General features: G+C 39.6%; 1 long non-coding RNA gene across 3 annotated transcripts in view; it reads right to left on the minus strand.

Annotated features, from left to right (window-relative positions):
• LOC309852250 overlaps positions 1–25,522 on the minus strand; it is a 106,527-nt gene that overhangs the window by 34,578 nt on the left and 46,427 nt on the right. The window contains exon 5 of one of the 3 annotated variants that reach the window (XR_014305135.1): positions 25,195–25,386. The exons of the other annotated variants lie outside the window; for them this stretch is intronic. This is a non-coding gene — a long non-coding RNA (uncharacterized lncRNA). Of the gene's footprint in view, positions 1–25,194; positions 25,387–25,522 lie in introns of those variants that run through there. 3 annotated transcript variants of the gene reach the window in all.

A 25,522-nucleotide genomic window follows, 5' to 3' on the forward strand; every position in this document is an offset into this window, starting at 1 on the left:
AAACTGTATGGCAATTAAATAATAATAATATCAATGAATAGGGGTGCCTGGGTGGCTCAGTGGGTTAAAGCCTCTGCCTTCGGCTCAGGTCATGATCCCAGGGTCCTGCTCTGCGGGGAGCCTGCTTCCTCCTCTCTCTCTGCCTGCCTCTCTGCCTACTTGTGATTTCTCTCTCTCTGTCAAATAAATAAAATCTTAAAAAAAATAATATCAATGAATAGCAATATTTATTTTGCATTACTTTACAAGTTATGAATTGGGAAAAGTCAGAGACTACCCAGTTTTCTCAGGGAACCCCCAAAACCTTCAGTGAGAGGGATGTCAGATATCTTATCCTGTGTAGTTGATAAAAAAAAAAAGAATTGTATTTATTGAATAGAGGCAAGATACTCTTCTCAAAGCTCTATAGACAGAAGCCCAATCTTCACAAACACCTCATGGGGTAATTGTTCCTGACTCTCCTTGTGGGCAGAAGAGGAAACTAAGACAAGAAGCTGTTACATAATTTGGGCCAAACGCCCAGCTGGTTAATGCTGAAGCCTGGAACCCAACCCAACAGTTTGATTCTGCGCCCTGAAGTACAACAACACGCTGTAGAAATGAGTCAACACACTTTTTTTTTTTTAAATTTTATTCATTTATTTGACAGAGAGAGAGACCACAAGGAGGCAGAGAGGCAAGCAGAGAGAGAGGGAGAAGTGGGCTCCCCGCCGAGCAGGGAGCCTGATGCGGGGCTTGATCCCAGGACCCTGAGACCATGACCTGAGCCAAAGGCAGAGGCTTAACCCATTGAGCCACCCAGGCGCCCCATGAGTCAACACACATTTACCAGTGACGTCGTAACCTGGGGTATATTGTTTTTCTTTTTCTTTTTTCCTTTTTCTCGAGTACTGGAGTAAAATACATTCAGAAACTTGAGAAAATCATAGAAGTACACACAGGTACTACCTAAATCACTGATTTCACCACCCAGACACCCACCTCTGAACATATGAGGCAGCTATAGGTTGTTTCGTTTGGGTTTCCTTTTCCATATAAATAAACTATCTTATCATTTTCTACTGTGGCTTGCTTTTTCATTTGTTAACACATCCTCAACCTACTCTCATGACTGAACAGTCTTGTAAAGCAGGGATCAGGTCCATAGGCCTGTCATCTTTTCTTGTAAATAAAGTTTTATTGTCACACAGCCACACCCATTTGTTTCCATATTGTCTATGGCTGCTTTCAGAGCTCCCCAAGAGGGTTCATAATGACAACAGAGACCCTGCGGCCCACACACACACCGAAACATTTACTATTGCACCAACCCCTGCTGCACATCTTGATTTCTACTAACTATGCTACTGTGGTGTTAACAAAATTCCATGTACTATCTTAGGAAACAGTGGTATGGCCTCCTGTGTGATAGTCTCATAGAGTAACAGAAGTTCCTGATGCTTCCGGGGGGGGGGGGGGATAAAAAGGAGGAAGGGCAGTGTAGCCTATGATCCAGTAAAAACGCTTTCAAATCGTTACCCAACATGGATTTCCTTAAAAGAACATCATAAAGAGTGACCAGGTGATGGGTCCTCCAACTTAGAAGTCAGACAGGATAACAGTATCGTACACCTGAACCGTCCAGAGCCAACTGAAATCTGTGGCCTCTTCCTAAGGTTTAACGATCCAATCATTATTCTCTCATTTCAAGTAGGTCTCCAACAGCCCTGTGTTCTGGCAATTGACCTTCCACTCTTCTCTTTTCCCTCCACTTCTCACTCCTGAAGACAGAATATTCTTCCAGAGGTAAATAACCCTCCCACTACATAGGGAGAATCCCCACACTGCTCCTGACCTCCCTTTAAATGCTCTTTCTGGTTTGTGAATAGAAAAACCCCATCTGTTTTTGCAACTAATCCCTTAGATCTCTGTGCCTCCTCTCTCGGTTCCTGACAACATTCCCTGCACAATTTGTTCACTAGAGAATACACGAGTTTTATGTAGTGTTAGAGCCATTAAAGTGAACATTGAGAGAAAGAAGGAAAATAAAAAAAAATACTTAAAAAAAAAAAAAACAAGGAGTTTCTTTCCAAAAAAATGGACCATGTGGCTGAAAATGGGCCCCTGCTCGGAAATGCTGAATCTTGTGTACAAACCGTTCAATGGCAAAGGAAAACAGGCCACCCTTATTAGAAATTTTCTACAGCTAAAGATGTAACATCATAGCTAAATTCAGTCGGAGACAGGTCGAGCAACAAAAACCAGGAGCCAAGGCAGTCTAGTCGGCTCTGAAATTTGATTCAGGCACCAGATTATGAATAGATTTAACTAGTTCGCCAAATGAAAATGTAGATTTTGGCACTGTCTGAATTTTTTTTGCGGGGGAGGGGGTATTCTATATGTGGAGTCCCAGTACACACCGAGGGAATATGAAAAAGAGCTTTTTATATTGTATAACTACTCAGAGTATGTTAAGGGAGGGAAAAAAAAAAAAACAATTAACCCAATAAATGCCAAAAAAAAAGAGTCCAACCTCTTTTTATGGCCAAGAGCATCCAACTTCTCCTATTTACCTTTATAATTCATGCTTTCCCATCATTCAAAATGACACAGCAACAGCCATCGATAGCCAAGTAGCTACTCATGTAAACTTATTATTAAATTGCTTACATGTGGTCCAGTCCCTCCCTGTAGGAACTGAGATACGGTGGTAAGAGGCTCAAACCCCACAGCAGGTGAGTACCACATTGTCAGTTAGGATATGGAAATCAAACTTTAATTGTCCTGAGGTTTCTCAGATTCCCTTCCCTTTCCTGGCGAGGGTGGCAATGTGTGTCACTGACACCGTGAACTTCAATTTCCTTCTGTTTCCCTAGCACGGGTCCTCAGAGCACTATTATTCCAGGCTTTGTGATGATAAACAAAGATTAAAACAAATGAAAATAAATGACCCAGCACGGGGATCTCGTTCTACCTTTACGCTGCGACCTGTTTCTCTTCAATCTCCAGGCTTGTACCACTTGGTTTTAATAAAAGTTTCCAAATTGTCCTTCATTAAAACATGGGTCCCAACACCAAAAAGCAAACTACATTGGAAAATTGTTCTACTAGTGTTTGAGGTGCATGAAAAAGAATTCAATAAAAGCACAATTCACCGGCAATTTTTGATAGCTCTCTTATGGTGTTTCTGGATGGATTGAAAGACTAGTCGCCGAGCGAATTTGTTTCTGCTTCTTGTGTGTGTTGAGTGAGGGACATTGGAATGATTCTGATAGTTTCAACTGAAGAAGAGAACTGTTACGAAAAAAGCAGACTGTTGGATCCTGCAACTTTAAGAGTCATAGAGTTGGGGGTAGGAGACCCAAGCTTAAGGGTCAAACTCTGGCTCTTCTGCTGTGTAGGCTTTGAGAGCAAGTGTTTTCATCTTTCCAAGACATGGGTTCCTCATCTCAACATTAGGATAATGACATTAGTCAAAGGAGATTTTTTTAAAGATTTTATTTATTTATTTGACAGAGAGAGAAATCACAAGTAGGCAGGGGCAGGCAGAGGGAGAGGGGGGAAGCAGGCTCCCTGCTGAGTGGGGAGCCGGAGACGGGGCTCGATCCCAGGACCCCGAGATCATGACCTGAGCCGAAGGCAGAGGCTTAACCGACTGAGCCACCCAGGCCCCCCTCGAAGGAGATTTTTAAACATGGCGATTTTGTAAGAAAATTTCCCATTGTGTTTTGAAGAGGGTAGATTATGTGCAAGTCCCTGAGGGGTGTATAATAAAATAGTGAATCGTTTCTCCTCAGGAACGACTGACCACTCAAAAACAAGCATACAGTTACAAGTTTTTCTGACTTTAGCCCAGGTTAGCTGGGTGCAAAGAGACAGGATGGAAAATAAAAATGAGTGCCATGTGGGACTAGTACAAATAAAATAATAAAAGGATAGGACAGAAGAGAAAAGGAGAGGAGGGAGGAAGGGGGTGGGGGGAGGAGGGCGGAGAGAGGGAAGGACAGGACGGAAGCTGCTTCGCCTTTTTATTCAGTCTTTCCCTCTTCAGGTGAGACATTTACCCCCCGTAGTACAGAGATCTAACATTCACTTAAAATATAAACGGGTTTTATCGGTGCTCTCACATAAATTGTGAAAATCTAGTTATCTAATACGTTGTGATGAACTAACTGTATTTCGAAAGCCAGCCAATAAACCAATTGATGTCAGCCTTTGCTATGTCATTAGTCACTTGGATAAGCAGCATTTATAGTATTCTGTATGTCTAGGCTGAGAATGAATTACGGTACATAGAGTTTCAGTGTTGGCAGAGTCCTGCTCTCTCTTTTGGCAAGATAGAAATCCTAAACACAAAGAAAAGGTGCTGTGCTCAAAGTAAGAAACTCAGGTAATGGTAAAAAACAAAAACAAAACAAACACACAAAACCCTCTTCTCAGACTTTTGTCTCATGCGGGCACTATCATTCAAACCCTCACAGCATGCTCTGATTGGTGAAATGTGGTTGTCCTCATTTCTTGGGGCGCCTGGGTGGCTCAGTGGGTTACGCCTCTGCCTTCAGCTCAGGTCATGATCTCAGGGTCCTGGGATCGAGCCCCACATGGGGCTCTCTGCTCAGTGGGAAGCCTGCTTCCCTCTCTCTCTCTCTCTGCCCGCCTCTCTGCCTACTTGTGATCGTGATCTCTCTGTCAAATAAATTTAAAAAAAAATCTTTAAAAAATGCATATTCCTTATTCTCCAATATTCTACAAGGGTCTGACAGTGAAAGAATTCAGAGTGAGGAATTTACTCACTTCCTGTGATTCAGTCAATGAGACCTGATTCCTAGCATCATCCAGACTTACAATGTTGCCTATGGTTGATGATTTTTATACGGTTTAAATACGTTTCACTTTATTTGCAGTATGTGCATATGGACGAGGCAAGAACATTTATGCTAATGGACTGACTTGTGTACCACCAATGCATTCTGCAGAATAAAAGGTTATGTTTGTTAAAAAAAAAAAAAAATGAGGTGAGTATTTCACCCATACATGTTTTTTTAAAATACCACAAGTCTATAGACCACATGTGTACAGGTAGAAAAACAAACACAAAACCTCTAGAGGTGTGTTTTGATTACAGACGCCAGTTACTTGTGGCTGCATTTCACTCTGATTCCGTTCAGGTATGTGCTCTCGGAAGTAGTAAAAGGTAGATGTTTAAAAAGTAAAATATGATAAAAAAAAAAAAAAAAGAAAAAGAAAAAGAAAAGGTAGAGGAACAGCTGGGCACATGCATATTTTCTATCAGCGGTGACATATTGTGATGAAAAGGGTCTAAGTATTGAGGGTATATATCATTAGCAGAGAAAATACACATGTCTTTTTTGTTGCTTTTCCTTGTGACACCACTGAGATTTCAGCCCAAACAGCACTGCTGTCTCCTGGGCACCGGGGTGTTGTTATGGGGAGCAGTCAGCAGGAAGGCACTCTTACGATGGCATCTGAGCGAGTATGCATGGATTTCAAAAGAACAAAGAAAACCTGAAAGAAACCAGGAGTGTATAGAGCTATGTGTTTCTCTAATCTATAAATTTCCCAGGTTTCTACAATGATCGATAAAAGCCTAAGAATAAAATGAAACTGCTCACTGCCTATTCCTGTTTGGTTGAGTGAAAATATGGGGTATAAAATAATTTTTTGGAACAAGCAATAGGAGAGGCTTCCCACAGTACAGTAATGTTACATAATCCAGACATAGCTGAAGGATGGATTATTTATGGCAGACATTGTTAGTGAGGGAGGATAAATATGGCCGGTGTATCTACCGAGCTATCTATCCTCACACAAACATAAATGTATACACAGTCATTTTTTTTTTATAACTTAGAAGAGGGAATTAAAAACAATGAAATTGAATTCCCTTGTGTGCCTTGCTATAGCCATTTTGTGCATAGTAAACTCACAGCCGAGTTTTCAAAAAAAAAAAAAGCCTAATTAAAACAAAAGAGAACAGAAAACAAATAAAAGATCAGTTGGTTGCCAGTTTTAATTGATAACGAACAGAAAATGATTAAAAGTGATGTTATTTAAAGGGAAATTTTGGCTATAATACGTTTAATTGTGTCCGAAAGTAAATTCATAAGATGATATATGGACTCATATAATAGAATCTAATCCCATTCCTTGTTTTTAAAGAAAATGTCTAGAACTAGAAATACATTTCCTTTATAGGATAAAGTACATATTTCTCAAAACTAAGAGGTTAAAAAACAATAGAGGCACTTACACTAAAATCCACAAGTAAATTTGGAGACAACTATTACTACTATTATTAAAATCTAGGGAATATACACAATGATTTGAAAATGGCCTACCCACTTAAGCCCCCAAGTTGCATCTCTATAACATGAAAAGTTTTTTAAAATCTCCTTCATAATTTGTGACATGCACATTTTAAAAAAAGCCACGGAGATATCATTTCTTACCACCAGATTTGTGAAAAATGAAACAAACTCTGTTAGCAAAGATGAGGGACTCTAAGTCCTCTCATACACTGAGAGCAGATATGGAAGCCAACGCAAACTTGCCCGAGGGGAATTTAGTAGCACCTGTCCATAATGACCCATGCTCTTATTTTTTGATGCAGCAATCTCATTTCTAGGAATTTTTCTTGAAGGTATACCTTCAACGATACAAAAATACACATATATAAAATAATCATGCATCACTGTCACTGCAAAATATTGGAAACAAACTAAAGGACTGTATTTAAGAAGCTGATTAAGCTTTCCAGCATACATGCACATAGTGGAATACTATGCTACTGTAAAAAAGAATAATTTATGAATGAAGATGGAGTGATTTCCAGGATATGCAGTTAAGTGGGGGGAAAAAAAAGAAGGAAAGTTTCTGTAGCACCTTTCAGAAGAAAGAAGGGGTTATAAGTATATGCATATGTATCTTCTCATTTGACAAAAAGAAATACAGGAGGAGTAAGCTGGAGACTAATGATATTGGTCACCTACAAAGAATGGTAGAGCTAGTGGGGACTGGGGAGAGGGCCCTGGAGATGGTGAAGGAGCCATGTTTCTCTGAGCATGCTCTTTTTTGGGTATATATATACATACAAGAAATCAACAAATCAAATCAAACCAGATATTTGGAAAAGATCCCTAAATGGAATACAAACAGCAATCAATGAACCTGTTATTACTGGAAAAAATTACCAAATTGAAGGACGTGGTTACAAGAACAGAACTAACTTAAAGTAACTTGGGGGTGGGGGGGAGAAACACACACACACACATACACGACCAAATACTGGTGCTGTAATCCTAAAGGCAACGGAAATCTGCACGAATCGCATCCTCTCGCTAGGAAGCATACTAAAGCCACCTTCTGTGTCCTGTAGGATTGAGAGCATAGGTAAATACAGTGTGGAAGCAAGAGCCAGGCTTCACACCGCTGAAGACAGGGGTTACAAGTAAAGAAAACTGTGAAAGCTAGAACGAGCTTTGCGGTGTTGGCCTGGAATCAGCGGTATAGGAGCTCCCTGGTTTAAAAACAAAGACAGAGGAGTGACTCAGTAGCAAGGAGCCCACCGAGGTCCTGATTCTGGTTTTTAAATATCATTTTCATGTAAAATGAACCAAGAGGCCCAGGGGATGGTGCTGGGGCAGGGGCAGTACGAGTTGAGTCTGGAACAACCAGGCTGTCGTGCCAGAAAGTAAGGAAGTGTTAAGAGAACATCATCACCACGTTGGAGAACACAAGGGACAGCTGGAAGCAGCTCCCAGTGGTCGGTTCTGGGATAATTTGAACAACAAAATAAACGGGCGTAGAGATGGGTTATAACCCACCAATAAATACCAGTGAGTCCAGACTAATACAAGTAACTGAACCTATAAGTCAATCAGGGAAGAGAAAAAGCTCTTCATTAACACAGAATTTCAATGAAGAACATCTTAATGTGGCATTTTATTACTTCTCTTAAATACTTTCTCGAGAATCAGTTGAAGGTAGCAGAGTTATTGAGTGAGACTACCTTTATACATTTTTTCTATATCCTGTGATAATAGATAACACCTTCTAAATTGTGTGTGTGGGTATACATACACAAACATATAAAGTAACATTTTGCATGTATATATGTCACAAACTTACCTAAGTATAATCATGCATAGATGTTTATGTGTATATACAGAGTTTTACAAATATAAAACAAAATTATGTATATTGTGATATGTAATCAATATATGTTATGTGTGTGTGTGTATACAGTTTTTGCTTTGTATCTTAATAAATGTAAATCTTACAGTCTTGGGAATCTTATTTCAAGGCTAACTTTATTTGCATTTTTATATTACACCTCTGGATATTTATTGACTGCAAAGAAGAAAACCGAAGCAGCTTTGCCTCTTGGAAAGTGGAATCGAGATAAGAAAACATCTGGAATCACTAGCTCTTACAGAATCCCATAATATAATTTATTTGAAAATTAGTCTATACGATTACAACTCTTTGCGCTTCAGACTTTCTACTCTGGACTGAATCTGCTCATTTTTTTTGATGAAGTAAACGCCTCTGCTTTGTCCTAACAGCAAACAACAGGAACAGAAGCACACACATAGCCTCGCCTCTGTCTTCTCTCTGTGAGGTAGCGATGGGTGTCCTCCACCCCCCAATCAAACGCAATCCAGTGCCCTGCTACATTTTTCTATACGGTTCTGAATTCCATAGGAACATTATTTGATCCAGAAATTATCTCACTAACTTGGAGGCCAATGGATTTCATACTGGGTAGGACCTCACTATGGAGAATCCACATGCTGTTTTTGATATTCATTAATCATCTAGCTAATTTGTTTTACCATAGGAGTGCTGACAGCAGACGAATGTTATTATAGCAACGGTGACTGCATAATCCAGACTATTATGGCATTAACATTTACGAAGTTGGCAGTTCCATGTTCAGATATGGTCAATGTTGTCTTTTTGTCTGATTGCAAATATATCTATATTTAATTCACATCTGCTATAATCAGTGGGTGGGCTAGATAGGGCCAGTGGGATAAATGGATTGCAACCATTTTTTTTTCTTATTTTGATCATAATGCCAGTAAATATATTGAAAGCCTGAGGTTTATGAATCTGATAAGCATATGGATTTTATTTTCATATTCTGCAGTTTAAACCAAAAGCAAAGTTTACTGTGTAATATACCATTTATTTATAGTATGACTTTAGATGTCTTGCATCACATAGTAGTGAAATTAACAGAACTTGGGAAAAGCTTTGAAAAGCTTTGTCTCTACATTACAAAGATAAGATAAATTAAAAATATACATATTATGGATTACTATCTTAGAATTCTAGAAATGTGTACTTTTTTTCCCATGACACTTAGTAGTTATAGATATTTTCACTTTTCAAAAGATGTTTCTCCTTGTTATTTTATATTACTGTCACTTATTTCTGAAAGAAATCATTCTTATTACATTGTTAAAAATAACGCTTAAACAGGTTATAACTCATCTGAAGTCTTTTAACTTGTTAGTGGTTGAACTGGACTCTAATTAATGTTCCCTGATTCCCAGATTCAGAGACTAGCCATTAACTAACACGTCTTTGCTCTAGATTCACCATGGCTTCTTGATTTTAATAAAATTATAAGCTGAGCCTGGTATCCAAAATTCAGAGATAAAAGACCCCTTCCTCCTTCTTTCAAACATGTACCATGAACACCTTCTGCTCCCATCCTCTCATTTGTGTTATTTCAAAAAAAATTACTCCTAGGGAAGAAGACTTTCCATTGTTTGAGTTGCTAAGTCACTATCAGGAAGCACTTAACAATGTATTCCTTTGATGCACCTTATTCTCTGAGAGAAATATACTAAATGCTTTTAATGGATTGAGAGACATTAAATGAAAGGGGAAAACCAAGACCTTTGAAAGGACTTCTGTTCACTGCACCAAACTGCAACTTTTTACCCAGTAGGATAATAGAGGAAATAAATGGTTCTTGCCCTGACATGTTTACATTGTTATCTAGAGTCTTTTAAACAGTAGCAGAGCTGTGGTACTCTTGATTTGCTCACTCATTCTGTTATTAGAGAAATTCTTAACCTCTTCCAAGGGGAGCCATTTTTCTGTCTTCACTCTTTTCCTAGGGTCCATTCCCAGTTCATCAGGCTACTGTCAGGACGTTGAAAGTGTGTCCACATTCCCTCCTCCCCGTACATAGTGTTGCTCAGTTATCTCTCATAATGAGCTCGTAGGCTTCATGTATGACAAAAGGCAATTTGACACTTGCCATTCTGTTTGTGAACTGCTAGCCAACCAAATGCTGGAAGAATTCAAAATATAACAAGTCTATAAAATTGAAAAAAAAAATGCAACATAGCACAGAGGAGAATTTTGGCATAGTCAACAAAATATATCTTTTGCTTACAATGTAGAATAAAATCCATCAATCATGCAAGTAAATTACTTAAAAAATGGATCTTTTAGATTTCAGTTGTAACTCCATATGGTTATAAATAAAGAGCACACAGGTGAAGACATCTTAAATTTACTAATTTTCAAGGAAACTTTTCACTAAAGTTAGTCATTTAATTGAGGAGATATTACAACATTGAAACTTGGAGGTGCATCTTTTAAGTAGAAGGAATACAATTGTATTCAAAGGAATACTGATGGTCTCAAAGCAGTAAGTTGTTTAAGATATATTATTTCAAAAACTTAACTGCAAATATTAAGTTCCTATATATATCTTTTTTTAATTTTTTTATTTTTTATAAACATGTATTTTTATCCCCAGGGGTACAGGTCTGTGAATCGCCAGGTTTACACACTTCACAGCACTCACCAAAGCACATACCCTCCCCAATATCTTTTATGCAAACATCTTATTTCAATTCAGTGTTTTTAGGTCTGAAATTTAGGCCCTTATGGTTCACTCATTTTGCATTATTAGTGTTCACTCAACTTTTAATGACTCTGAATGCAAAATATTACATAAAACTCTTTAAAGAGAGTTAAGAATTTTCTTAGAGATGATGTAAAACATAAAACCTTAGTTCATAAAAAAAAAAAAATCATTTGAGTGTCCATTAGTTCTACCATCAGCATGAAAATACTCCTGTGTTATAAACTTAAAGAAACTATTGTCTGTGATCTTTTTCTTTTCTTTGCTTAGACATACCTAAATCTTACTTTTCCGGTTATGTGAGGTCGAGTAGGCACCAGATAATTTGATAACAACTATTAGAGAAAATAATTATTTTAAGGTATATTTTGGAAGCTGCAATTAGCATCTTATCTTGGAATTTGAGTATTATTATTATTTAATTTACTATGTAAACATGTAATTCAGTACATTTATATAATCTGTTGAAGCAAATTACTCTTAAGAAAATAAACAGAATATGTGCTCTTGTCTGGTACCAGACAAGGACATCGTCAGGGCAATTTCTCTAGGTATTTATTCCCCTTCTTTCACTTAGGCCCTAAGAAGGAGGCTATCCTAAGACTGTGGCCATTCATCCTTCCAAATGAAGCATCAGTCAAGGGCAAAATGACAGGTCCTTATTTTAATCCATGAAGACGAGCTGATTTGAAATTCGTGCCGCAGAGGTAATATTTCGTGTGAGTAACAAGACAGAAGCCAAGAAGAGGGAAATCAAGAGAATGGATTTTCTAAGCTAACTGGTTATTTAGGCAGAAAGGTCTTGGATAAGAGCCTAAGTCTATTATATGTCTATCTTTAAAAGAGTAAAGCCATACTTTTTCTATCACATTTTTAAATTTAAATTTTACTTGTATCAACATAATTTAGCAGTGTACATAATGTCTAAGAACCTGAATTTATTATATTTCTAACTCCAAAAAGAGTAAAACCAATACTTTTATATCGCATTTTTAAATTTAAATTTTACTTATGTCAGCATAATTTAATAGCATATATGATTTCGAAATAATTCTCCCCAAAGGCATGTCATTTTTCTACTATAGTAAGGAAATGTAGATTTCTACTGCTCCTCGATCTAAGTAAAATTAAGATAAATAATTAAATAAAGTAGCATGATACAATAATTTACTTCAAATCTACTTTCTTCATATTATTCATAGTCTGTATCTTTTAAAATTTAGTTAATTTAATGTCTATTTATAGTATCATCAATTATATCTACTGAAGCAGCATGAAAGGCACACCAACTATGCTTATCATGTGGTATATGTAAATTGAAATACATTTGAAGGAACATAATGCAGTTCTTGAAACTCCCGAAAGAGATTCCTAAATTTTGGCAGAGGAATTTTTCAGATTACTTAGATCTGGCCATTTTTAAAAAAGATTTTATTTATTTATTTGGCACAGAGAGAGAGCTCACAAGTAGGCAGAGAGGCAGGCAGAGAGAGAGAGGAAAGCAAGCTCCGCGCCGAGCAGAGAGCCCGATACAGGGCTTGATCCCAGGACCCTGAGATCATGACCTGAGCCGAAGGCAGAGGCTTAACCCACTGAGCCACCCGGAAGCCCCAGATATGGCCATTTGACAGAGCAAGAACCACATTTGTACATAACCTATATCAACATGCCAGTAAGTATAACTCAGGCATAGGTGAAGCTTAGGGATATAATTTATTTTGGAAATATGACAATTTGTGCTTTTCTGTAAATGTAAAGGTTGACTGACTGTCGTGGATTTATGATATACAGAAGTCAGAGTCCCAGCATGCTCAACTTAGAGATGATCTGTCCCTGTTTCCATTGTCTTTTTTTCTATGACTTTAACGTAATTAACAATGGAGTGGGGAGAAAACAAAACAAAACAAAAAAACACTGACCTGAAATGGTATTCAAGGTCAACAGCTGACAGCATTGAGTGACCTCGAACACATTTATAATCAAGTTACATTCGTAAACAATGGTCACTGTAGAAGATAACTCCCGTCAAATGAAGGAAAGGGAAAGACGGGGGCTTTTTTTTTTATATAATTTATTTAAACCTGGTCTGAAAAGAAAAAGGAGAGACTGACTCAGAGAACTCTCCCATGAGAACAAGGTCTCGTGGCATTTCTAACCTGATTTCCAGGCCAGAGAAATTCTGATGGATACTCGAACTTTGAATGGCTCTGCACATCAAACTTATGAACCTTTGGAGAGTCATCCTTCATTAGAACTTGACTCCAGTGGGGAATATGCAGCAAGAACAGATAGGCTGCTAAGGCAAAGGTCTTCATGCTGATCATATCAAGACAGACCAACCGAAGAAAGGATATACGTAGTCGATTCACGATTGTTTCAGCCCTCCGAATGAGAAGGCTTCTCTACGGTTTACTGCAGGTATCAATCAATTTTTAAAGAAATGGTTAGATTTTTTTTTTCCCCCACATTTTGCACATGAAGCAAATACAGTTCCTAGGTGAAGAGCAAAGCACAGGGTTTAGAGTAATAATGCAAAACTAAAGGGTCAATTTAGAGAGCCCCTATTATGAATGTGATTTGTTTACTATGGAGCCAGAAGTTAAGGATGTTGAAGTTCAAGGTCACTTAGGACAAGAGTCAGAATGAGAACCAGAGGGAAGATTCCCAAAAAGTACATGTATAAGATTCCAGGTGATTAAACAGTTAAGGCCTGTGTTGCAAGCACAGGCTAGCAGCTCTGTTGCCAAGTTTATGAGCCATGAAGCAAACATAGCAGAAGGTCCCTCCATGGGTAGTTTATGGGAGACATAATGAAAACAGGCACATCTTTTCTCATTTTTACCGACTATTCTTCTTAGCGAGCCTGTAAGACGTGTTAATTCATCAACAGGTAATTCTGTCCATAAATGAACAAATCAAAGGTAAAAAAAAAAAAAAATCAGGGCACCTGGGTGGCTCAGTGGGTTAAGCCACTGCCTTCAGCTCAGGTCATGATCTCAGGGTCCTGGGATCGAGCCCCGTATCGGGCTCTCTGCTCAGCAGGGAGCCTGCTTCCCTCTCTCTCTCTGCCTGCCTCAGTCTACTGTGACCTCTCTCTGTCAAATAAGTAAATAAAATCTTTAAAAAAAATCCCAGAAGACTCATTCCCCTTGTAGTATAAGTGGATTAAAACCTACAATCTCTCATCTTCCCAAAGTTGAATTGGTTGGATCCTGAAGGACTTAAAATCTTCACTCACGGAATAGAAAACTAGTTCCACAAAAGCCCTCTTTTGCTACTTGCCTTCTTTTCTTCTGCATTTTACAAATCAGCCATTTGGCAGAAGATATTGTATTCTATACTCTACAGGAAGGAAAGAAAAAAATAAGAATTTTTCAGAGTTTCCCTCCTAGCTCACATAACAATCTAAATGAAAGAGAAAAAAAAATTACATGAATCTCTAAACAGTATTGGTGTGACTTTCTTTTCCCCATTTTATTCATTCTCTTCCTTCCTCCACGCCTCCTTCTACTTTCCCTCCATTTCTCCCTCTTTCTTTCTTACATTCAGAGACCCCATGGGTGACCATTGGGTCCTCTTCCATTCTCCCTTCCTGGAAGTCCTTGAACGGCAAAATGTCTGATGAGTCCAAAGGCAAGGAATCAAACGTGATGGGCTTGGATGCTGAAAAGGCAAGGATAGGAAGTAGCCTGCTCTCATGATGAGCCTGGGGGTCCGTTCTCATTCAGATCATGCTCCCGCTAGTGCCTGTGTCAACTACCTCTTGAGCAAACACTGAGAACCCCAGCCTTCCTACCTGAAAGTCGTGAGTGCAAAGGCTGATTTGCTGGGTTATGTCTATTCCTGTCTGCTGTGGAGTTTTAGAGAGACGAGGAAAATGAAGAAGTTTCTTCTATCTCCCATCTTACCACTCATCAGGTTCTAGAAGGAGTAGCGTCCATCTCTCAGGCTCCTCTTTCTCTCTCAATCTTTGTTTCTATGTCTTTCTTTTAAAAGAAGTGTTTTTGGTTTTGTTTTTATTTTAAATAAAATTGCAGACCTGAACACTGCTGTTCTGTCTCTCTCTTCAGGCTCCTGGTCACAGAGTAAATGACTTATTTATTAGGACAGAAAAAAAAAAAAAATCCCCAAATGGGAAGTGACATTTTTTTTTTCTAACATTGTCAACATGATTACTTGACCTTTGAGATAGGCTAAGTTTTAAAAAGGAAGGAATCTTTTCTAAGGCTTTTCTTCTTAAGTGCCTGACACCAAGTGTAGCTAATTGTCAGCAGCGTTTTGAAATTCTAAACCCATTCCATGAACCTTTAGTTAGAAGCAGACCTTGGCCGAAAATGACTCGAGCAAACTTTCCTTCTTCCCTCCTCCCCTTCCCCTCCCCTGTTTTCGGTTGTTCGCCTCCATCCATTGTACGACATCCAAGATTTCACATGGAAACACCCCATGGCTTGTTTTTCATTGCAGGTTAAAATCAACTTTAATTTTGTTATTTTTCCCCCTAAGATGTCGCCCATCCTATTAACATGATTAGGCGTTTCTTTTGAAGAGTTAACCTGAGGTAAAAATCTAATTGGCACATTGGCCATTGGAAAATGATGCCAAGGGCAGGAGTGGTAGGAGCCAAGCTGATACACAGCGAGCCCTCTTAGCAGGCGCCCGATTTCATGCCACGGTTTAGGATACCATGTGCTCGGGCCAGATGATAAAGCCGGTGTGGTTGTTCAGCAAGCTTCTGAAAATAGAACTGGGTTTCCTCAGTAGAGAGGAACTGACCAACATTAAATATCACATTTATGTGCAAAGCAGCCGTATACCGAATGACAAAATGCAGCAAAGATTCCTGCTCTGGAGACGTTTAATGCTGAGCCTCGCTCCGTCCGAAGTTTTGGGCTGCCTTTTGTTCATTTTTTGGAAGCTCTGGTTTTGCCAACATGAGCCGCAAAAGCTTCCATTTAATGGTTTAAATGAAATTATGTTTTACAAACTGGGGGTTTCAACGTGGTAATATGATGCATTCAACAGAGCTTAACGAGAAGACATAGGAACGGGCTTAAACAGAGGCTTCACATGTTTCCTTAGCAAAACAAAAGGGCACTTTACACTCGCTGGTATATTATAACCGAATCAGATCAGTGACGAAAATATTGTTCTTAACCAGACTGGTATAAATTTCTGTACTCCAAAAATACTGTATTTTTTTTAAGAAAAAAAAAAAAAAAACACCTTATTTAACACTGGTGAGAGGATGGAAAGCGCTAGTAGAGACCAAATTAACAGAAGATCTTTCTTTTTACCTTCCCACCCTTTATAAAACTCCACAGCAGGCAGTAACACATAATCCCGGCAACTCGGTCTTTGTGCTCATGACTTCCAGGTAGGAAGGCTCGAGTTCTCAGTGTTTGCTCAAGAGGTAGTTGACACAGGCACTAGCGGGAGCACGATCTGAATGAGAACGGACCCCCAGGCTCATCATGAGAGCAGGCTACTTCCTATCCTTGCCTTTTCAGCATCCAAGCCCATCAGGCTTGATTCCTTGCCTTTGGACTCAGACATTTTGCCGTTCAAGGACTTCCAGGAAGGGAGAATGGAAGAGGACCCAATGGTCACCCATGGGGTCTCTGAATGTAAGAAGAGAAAGAATCATCTTTCCAGAAGCAGTGGTCTATAGTCACAGGCTCACCACCTCAATTAAAAGATTCCACTTTTGTAATGTGAAAATTTTTAATGTGGAATTTTTTAATGTGGCATTTTCAATTCCACTAAATTAATTCTATGGATCCAAAAGTTTAGAAGTTTAGAAGGCCTACCACGTTTCAGTGCTGTGTGCTTCTCAATGTTAGAAATGTCTCCCTTTGGTTCAGTCTAATTTTTTTTTTTTTTTTTTGCTGCAAACTAAGTTTGTGTGTGTGTGTGTGTGTGCGTGCGTGTATGTGCACATGGTTATATCTTGGGCAGCCTGTTTTAGTCTTTTGAGATTTTAGTCCCTCTCTTATTACTACCACGTTAGGCAAATGACAACCCTCCCCTCTGAACCTTATTTAGTTCTCTCATCAATAAAATCAAGATCAATTTGGTGAGAAGTTTAAAAGTACATATAAATCATCAAGCAGAGAACTTGGCACATAATAACAATTTTTTTTTTACTTTTATGATCCAAAACAAGGTTAATAACAAAAAGCCAATACTTCCAATAATCATGTTTAACCCCATTGGAAGTTCTGTCTTGGGAATTGAGTGGTTTTTATCACTGTACTCTTTGCTGTATGAATAACTAACAAGCTTCTGTCTAGTTTTATCACTCATGTACTGAACTAATTCCTTAAGTGAGCCAAAGATGGTGTCTTAAGCATAGAACCTCTTGAATTCTATTGGGTTGGTTTCAAACTTCATCAGGAGCCTCAAACTCCATTTCTTCTATTTCTTTAGTACCCTGAGATTCCCAGAAGAGTGCTGACCAGGCAGTGAGAGAAATATGGCATGTGAAATTTGCTAGGCAGACATTGGTCGTTATCAGTGAAATTCTGCTCTGAATGAAGTTCAGGGACTTGGTTTTCACTGTGCACTGGACTTGAGTAAGCACTTTTGATTTCTGGGGAGTGCAGATTCAGAGAAACCTCCACCCAAAAACAATGAATTGGGTTGAGGATTTTCTGGCCTCTGCAGTGAACACTCTGCCTCAGCTGGGAAACACATTCTTCTTTAGACGAGCTCTCTAATTTAATATCTTGTCGACATGCTGTCATTGCTGATATTTTCCAAAAACCATTTTATTCCAAATGTCCATACATTGAAGAATGGATAAGCCCAATGTGGTATTACAGTGCAATACTGTCCACTAATTTAAAAAAAAAAAAAAAAAGGCATAGGGACGTGGGTGGCTCAGTCAGTGAAGGGTCTGCCTTCAGCTCAGGTCATGATCCCAGGGTCCTGCGACAGAGCCCCACATCAGGCTCCCTATTTCTGTTTCTTCCTCTCCCTCTGCTCCTCCCCTGCTCATACGATTTCAATGGGCACCAGGGATCTCATGCAGGTGGCAGAAACGTTCTAACATTGGATGGTAGTGAAGCTTCCACAACTTGGTAGATTTATTAAAAATCACTGCACTGTGCACTTCAAATGAGTGCATTTTGTGGTATGTAAATTATACCTCCATAAAGCTCTTAAAACAGCAACCACAAAAATTTCACATTTATTCATTTTCTCCAAGTTACTACCGATGGGAGAAGATAATGCCTAGTTTACTATTATTGTCTCAAACATTCTTTGCTGCAGCAAAGCCAGGACAACTTTAAAAAGCAATCACAAGGAAAGCACTGCATATTCCCATAGTCACCAAAGTCCACTTGATGTTGTTGGAGCAGGTGGTAAAAGTATGCAAAAGACAGGTCCACAAAGCACCAAGCGTCCTTTTGGAGACGACCGTGTAAATTATCTTTATTCCTTCTTATATTTAACTCTCTGCCTAAAATGTCAACGCAACAAAAAGCCATAGGGGAGAGTCACAGAGAATTATTTATTTATTTGTGTTTGCAGTAACCTTTCTGTCAGATGTTTAACAGATTAAGCGGGGAAGGGAAAGTTCAGCACAAAGAAACACAAAACGAAGGCCAAGTTTTCTTTCTATCATGACTCTATGGCCCCCCAACCCCCTTTCCCCTTCTCCTTCTCTTTTTTTTCCCCCCAGCTCCATATTGCTACTTTGACAAATGACAATGCAAGAGAATTTATGTTGGGTCTTGGAGATTACCACATTATCACAAGCAAAACAGAGCCCTCTGTCCTTGCCGCTGGGGAACAATTGTAAAAGTCTTTGAATGTGATGCATGGGTCAAGACCCATTTCTGAAGAAGCAAGGATGTTGTTATGCCGGGACAAGTCTGGATAAAAGCCCTTGGAGAGCCAGGTGAAGACACTCCAGGCTGGACGGGGAGCATTTAGCCAGAAAGCTCATTCTGGGATGGAAAGAGGAACCGGCTCATTCCCCGAAGACCTCTGTGTTGAATGATTTAAGGCTACCTGTAGGAAATGCCTTTTGCTTTATTGCTTTTTAGTCTCCCTGCTTTTCAGGGGGGAAAAAAATGAAGAAACACAACCCTGGCCTTCCCTTCCTTCAAATCTTGTCAGTATTCCCCAGACGTTTGAGTGGGAACTCTGTCCTACCATGGCCCCTATCGGACTCTTTAACAAGCCAGTCCGTGAGTTCGGGATCCCAGGTTAAACCACAGCAGGCAACAGAGTGTTTCCGATTTTGAAGGATGTTCAATTACATGCACATGTCTTTTAAAAGTTTGCAATGCTTAATATTGGGCTTAGGCATTTGAAATATAAGTCACAGAATGATTTCAGGGGGGAAAAAGCAAATAATCAATTTTTGGACTGAAACAGACTGGGAGCCTACAAAATATGAATACAGTCCTTCAATTGAAAAACAAAATGGACAAAATAACCTTGAGAAAGTATTCGAAAGAAAAGCTGCTTCTGAAGGTCCTATTAGCTGAACATTTTTGCACATCGCTAATAACTTGATGGCCACAGGAGAGCCTGAGTCAAACCTGAGTGACAGTAAAAAAGCCTGGAATGGCAGATGATGAGGCCATCATCATACAACTCCTGGAGACTGTTTATTGGTGTCTGGGAAACTCACATTACTAGAGCAGAGTTTCTTTTATCTTTTCTTTCTTTCTTTCTTTCTTTTAAAAGATTGTATTTATCTGAGAGAGAGAGAGAGATAGTGAGCACAAGCATGGGGGGAGTGGAAGAGAGAGAGGGAGAAGCAGGGTCATGCCAAGCAGGGAGCCCAAGGTGGGACTCAACTGGGGGCTCAATCCCCTGAGATCATGACCCAAGCCAAAGGCAGATGCTCAACTCCCTGAGCCACCCAGGTGCCCCTAGGGCACGATTTCTTAACCTAAGGGCAATTCATATTTTGAGTCCTATCATTCTTTGCTATGGGGGATATCCTGTTGGCTTAAAAGTGCCTAGTGGTGGGGCGCCTGGGTGGCTAAGTCAGTTGAGTGTCCAACTCGTGCTTTTCATTCAGGTCATGATCTCATGGTCATGGGATTGAGCCCCACATAGGGCTCTGTGCTCAGTGCTGGATCTGCTTCAGATTCTCTCTCCCTTTCTCTCAAATGAAAAAAAAAAAAAAAAAAAGAAAATGCCTAGTGGAATCCTTGGACAACTGCCCACTACATATAGCAGCATTCTCCCCAACCAGAGATGTCAGACATTGTCAAATGTCCCACAGGAGTGGGGAGCAAAAGGAGGTCTGGTTGAAAACAACTGATTTAGTATATGTGCTGCCGAAGCAAGCACGAAAACAACTGATTTAGTCAGTGAATAGTTATACACCCCAGTTTCAACACACACCCCAGTGTATTTCATATACCTCACTGGCTGTGAATAGTTATACACCCCCAGTTTATACATAACTATAGAATAGTTACACACCCCAGTTTCGACAAAGCTTTTTGTCTTTGTCTTGACTTCCTAATGAAAGCAAGATGAAGATACTGGCAGTGTATGATGTCTTTCTATGGAAATGATTGGTTTAGAAATCAAGTTTATGTATTTCTTTCAGCCAAAATTCATGTAGCTACTGAATGTTGGATGCTACAATTACACTTAGCAGGCCTTGGCATCCATTCATCATTGTTAACAATTCTGGACCCACGTTGGGTAGCTGTTCACACAATAGTAAGAACAGTAATAGCTAGTGAGCACTGCCATGTGCTCAGCTGTGGTCTTTACCTACAGTATGATTTGTAACCTCACAAAAGTCAGTTGATGTCCGTCACTATTACCATACCTATTTTATAGATGAGGCTTAAATAAGCTTGCCAAAATCATTCAGGGATGGATCATCCCATTCGAAGAAGGTATTATTATTATTATTATTTTAAAGATTTTATTTATTTATTTGATGGAGAGAGAAAGAGTGCGAGAAAGTGAGTGAGTATGCTTGGGGGTGGGAGGTGGGCATGGAGGGGCAGGGAGAGAGAGACAGAAGCAGGCTCCTCAGTGGACTGGATCCCAGAACTGTGGGATCATGACCTGAGCCAAAGACAGACACTTAACAGATTGAGCCACCCAGGCACCCCAAGAAGGCTGAGGTTAAAGGCCATGAATACACACATTTTTATAGCTCCTTTTTAAGTGATGGGAATGATGGGCCATGTGATGTTCTTTTCCTAACCTGGAAAGGAAAACGCTCCCAGTTACTTCAGGTGACATCGCAGCTATTCTCTCGCAATGTCGAAGCCTGCAGACGTCAGAAGGACCCTATTACCTAAGAGATCCCGAATGTCACTACGTTTCTGCCATTACACATATTCTCCACTAATTTTCATTTTCTCTTATAGCTCCGTAGCTCTATAGATGGAAGCCGGGGTACTTTAGCAGTGCACCAGTGCGATACTGCCCCCCAAAAGGGGACATTCAGCAATGTCTGAAGACATGTTTTATCATCATCTGGAGGAGTGCTACTGGCGTCTAGTGGGTAGACACCAAGGGTTATTTAAACGTCTTAGAGTACACATGACAGCCTTACACCGTACCAAGTCATCAAGCCCAAAATGTCAACAGTGGTAAGGTTGTGTGAGAAATATTGGACCAAAGGAATGTAATCAGCTCTAAATAGTAAGATTCCTTGCTGTAACTTCTTTGGAAATATTCTCATAAATTGCTTGGGATATATCATTAACACTGGTTTTCGGGGGATGGCCAACTAATCATACCACTCATTCCTTCCTCATGGATTCTAAACAGACAAATAGAGAAATCAAACTCCAAATCTCAATTATATTACCATCAATGCTGGATTGCAGAAAGGAGCCCAAACCGAAGTCAATGTAAGTTTCTCCGTATTTCCCCATGAATTAACCTCACCTACGCACAAGTGAGCCAAATTAGAGAAGAGTGAAACTCCCTCAAAGACCTGTGGTGGTTAATTTTATGTGTCAATCTGATTATACCACCTGGTGTCCAGATTTAACCTTATTTCTGGTGTGTCCTTGAGGGTGTTTCTGGATGAGATTAACAGTTGAATCTGTGGAATCAGTAGATGGCCCTCTCCAGTATTAGTGGACATTGTCCACCCCATCCTGGCCCAAACGAGCAAAACACAGAGGAAAGAAAGATTTACTCCCTTTTTGCCTGCCTGCTTGACCCAGGACATTGGTCTTCCTTGAACTGGGATTTATACCCTCAGCAACCTTGGTTCTCAGGTCTTTGGGCGTGGACTGGAATTACACATCGGCTTTCCTTAGTGCTAGGTTTGCAGATAGCAAATCATGGAATTCCTCAGCCTCCATAATCATGTGAGACAAGTACTCATCATAAATCTCTTCACATATCTGTTGGTTCTATTTCTCTGGAAAAACCTGACCAATAGAGGATGCTGGGATATTCAATACACAGAGTAGAAGAGAATGAATATGGCCTGCAGGCTGAGAGAGAGTGGCTACATCGTAGTGATCTTCTCATCAGGTGGCTGATCAGTGTAGTCCCAACTCATCCCAAGAGTGAGAAAAGGGGTACATAATCCAGTACATTTAAGATGGTGGGAGTTTTTTTTTTTAAGACTTTATTCATTTATTTATTTGAGAAAGAGCACAAGTAGGGGGGAGAAGCAGAGCAAACGGGACAAGCAGACTCTGTGTTAAGGGCAGAGCCCGATGCAGGGCTCCATCTCATGATCCTGAGATCACCACCTGAGCGGAAACCAATAAAAAGACATTTAACTGACGGGACCACCCAGGTGCCCCAAGATGGCGGAAGATTTCGGTGTCAGGGTCATGAGGGAGAGAGGATCTCCCTCAGCCCAAACGTCTTATCTGAAGGAACATAAAAAATGGCAGATGGAGAAAATGAGGGGGAAGTCAATCAATGAAAAATTATTCATGACTGGAAGAGATTTGGTTAAATATGTCTTAGAGAAAAATGACACTAGGGAAAGGATTAGGACACAAGGAAAGGTTGGAGACAGAGAGATCTTATGGAAGATGATTTTAATGCTCTAGGTGAGAAATGAAGTAAATGGGAAGGAGAGGAATACTCTGATAGTGGTATTGAAGATAATTCAGGAAGAAAAGTCTAGAAAGAATGATCAAGTTTTTAGTTTCTAGTTCTGGGAACCTAGAAGATGACATAATTTATTTAATAAACACTTAAATAGTGCTTACTCTGTGGCAGGCACCATGGCAAACAATTCTCAAAGGTTTACTTAGTTAATCCTAAGAGCGGCTCTAATGAAATAGGAATTTTCACTATTCCCTTTTACATATGAGAAAACTGAGGCCCATGGAGACATCACTAGTCCAAAATAACACTACTAGTAAATGGCACATTCACGATTCAGATCCATGCACAGAGGTCCAAAATACACAACCTTACCGTTAGTAACCCACGGGTATATAAGAAAAGGGCAGATTTGTGGAAAATATAATACATTTCCTTCGACATTAAATTTTGTTTCTAGTTTTCTGTGGAATATTTGGCATTTCCCTCAATGAAGTCAAACAGTAAGTAGATTTTAAGAAAATATCAAGCAAGAAGTTCTGTAAAGTCTGAAGTTAATTAAAAAAAAAAAATCGCAGGACAAGACACTCTGTAAAATATTTGCTTAGAATCCAAAAAAAAAAAAAAATTTTAAAAAATATAATAGACCACAGGGAAATATTTCTAACCCCATCATAATAGTTACAACTCAATAGTAACTTTGCATCTGTTTGTTTATAGAACAGGTCTAAATCTGTCTACCTAATAGATTAGGCAGACAAGCCACGTATGTAACTATATTTTAAATTTTTCTGTATCTCTTTCAGAGTCTTTCCTGGGAGCAACAGGCTAAGGTTGTCAATATTGGCCAGTTTCTCAGCAGCAGCCCCACCCCCTTCCAACACACACATGCCTGGTGACACATCTCTGTTCATGAAGACATCTGCGTCACCTGTATCGACGCTGATATTCTGGCCGCATTAACTGGATTCTTCAGACCCTTTCCAGTTGCAGAATCATTTTTCCCCTAATCAGAGTAACCTTCTCCTACATTAAATTTTTACGTTAAAGAAGTATTCTTCTGACTTTCCTCCTCAGATAAAGGAATCCCAAGCTGGGACATCAGAGGAAAGGCTCTGCCACCTCACTGACGTTTGGTGACCATGCCTTAACTAAAAAGGACAATGCAAAGGAGTAGGAATTTGGGAAACTTGGTAAGGCAGTGAGGAACGTCTTTTGAGGAGGAAGTACCCTGAAGCCAAAATGCACTCCAAAGTTAACTCTTCGAGCTATTGTCGCCAGAACCCTGGTTCGCTAACTTTCCAAGACTAATAATTTGCTTTTATAGGTGCCTATTTTGTTGTTGTTGCTTCTCACGTTGTCACACTCCCTGATGTAGAATATTTGTCAAAGGGGTATATAACGGATTTTATGGCCTTGCGTGGTCATGTGTTGTTTAGGAATCAGAGATATACACATTTTTAAAAACAAAACCACAGTTTGGGGACCGTATTCCTGTTTACCACTTCTCACCATATCGAAGTAACAGGTGACATCTCCAGGGACTGGAAAGAGTCCTAAGATGACGGGTGACGCAATGGTCCTAGGTAGAGGGGTGGCCTGTTTGTTCCAAAATCATCATGCTCGAAATATGCAGAACATAAAAGAAATGCAGAACATAAACGATAACTTCTGGACAGCAGTTTAAAAGTTTACTTTGTTTACAGTTTGTAGGTTGGGTAAAGATCTAATGACCTGATAAGGATATATGCCATTTAAAAAAAAAAAAAAAAGATTTTATTTATTTATTTAAGAGAGGTAGTGAGAGAGGGCATAAGAGGGGGGTATGGGGGAGGGAGAGTAGAGGACAGGTGGGTTGGGAAAGGGGAAGCAGGCTCCTCGCTGAGCAGGGAGCCCAATGTGGGGCTTGATCCCAGGACCCTGAGACCATGACCTGAGCCGAAGGCAGAGGCTTAACTGACTGAGCCACCCAGGTCCACCATATGCCATTTTTATAAACACAGTAGTGATCACCAAGACAGAGCTCATTATTGGCAGTTGCTTATGTCTGAGAATACAGATCAATACTCTGCTCTACAAGAAAACACACAGATCCCTTTCAGCTTGGATACTCTGAACTTCTAAATTATTCTTTTGAAGGTAATCATCTATACCTAGTGACACCTATCTTCAAAACTCTCTATCCTTGCTTTCGTTTTTCTCGGTGTGTGATTTTGAAGAGGAACGACACAAATATTTGGCATGTTAACTCTGTGTTATTTTTGCTTTTACTAAGACAAAGAGAGTAAAACAGTGAGCTTTTTATTTTGAAAATCTCTCCTTATTGGAAGACTTAAAAAAATAATAGTAACTTACACAGATAGTTTTCCCGAGTGAAGGTCGTGTTCTTTCAAGAGATAATGGACTCATCTAACATCTCGTATGCTTTGGATGTAAAGTAAATCAATGTTCTGAGAAAGCGCACTGGTGATCGTGAGCTGTTGTAGCAAGGGGGAAAATAATGTGGTTTGTCATCAATCTCTCCGTGTGGCATACAAGGGCTGACTTGTTGAAATTTTGTAGGCTTTTATTTACAGAGAAAACACAGACCCTGTGCTGCTCAGAGTCCTATCA

The sequence above is a fragment of the Mustela nivalis genome (assembly GCF_964662115.1).
Source record: "Mustela nivalis genome assembly, chromosome: 17".
Lineage (NCBI taxonomy): Eukaryota > Metazoa > Chordata > Mammalia > Carnivora > Mustelidae > Mustela > Mustela nivalis.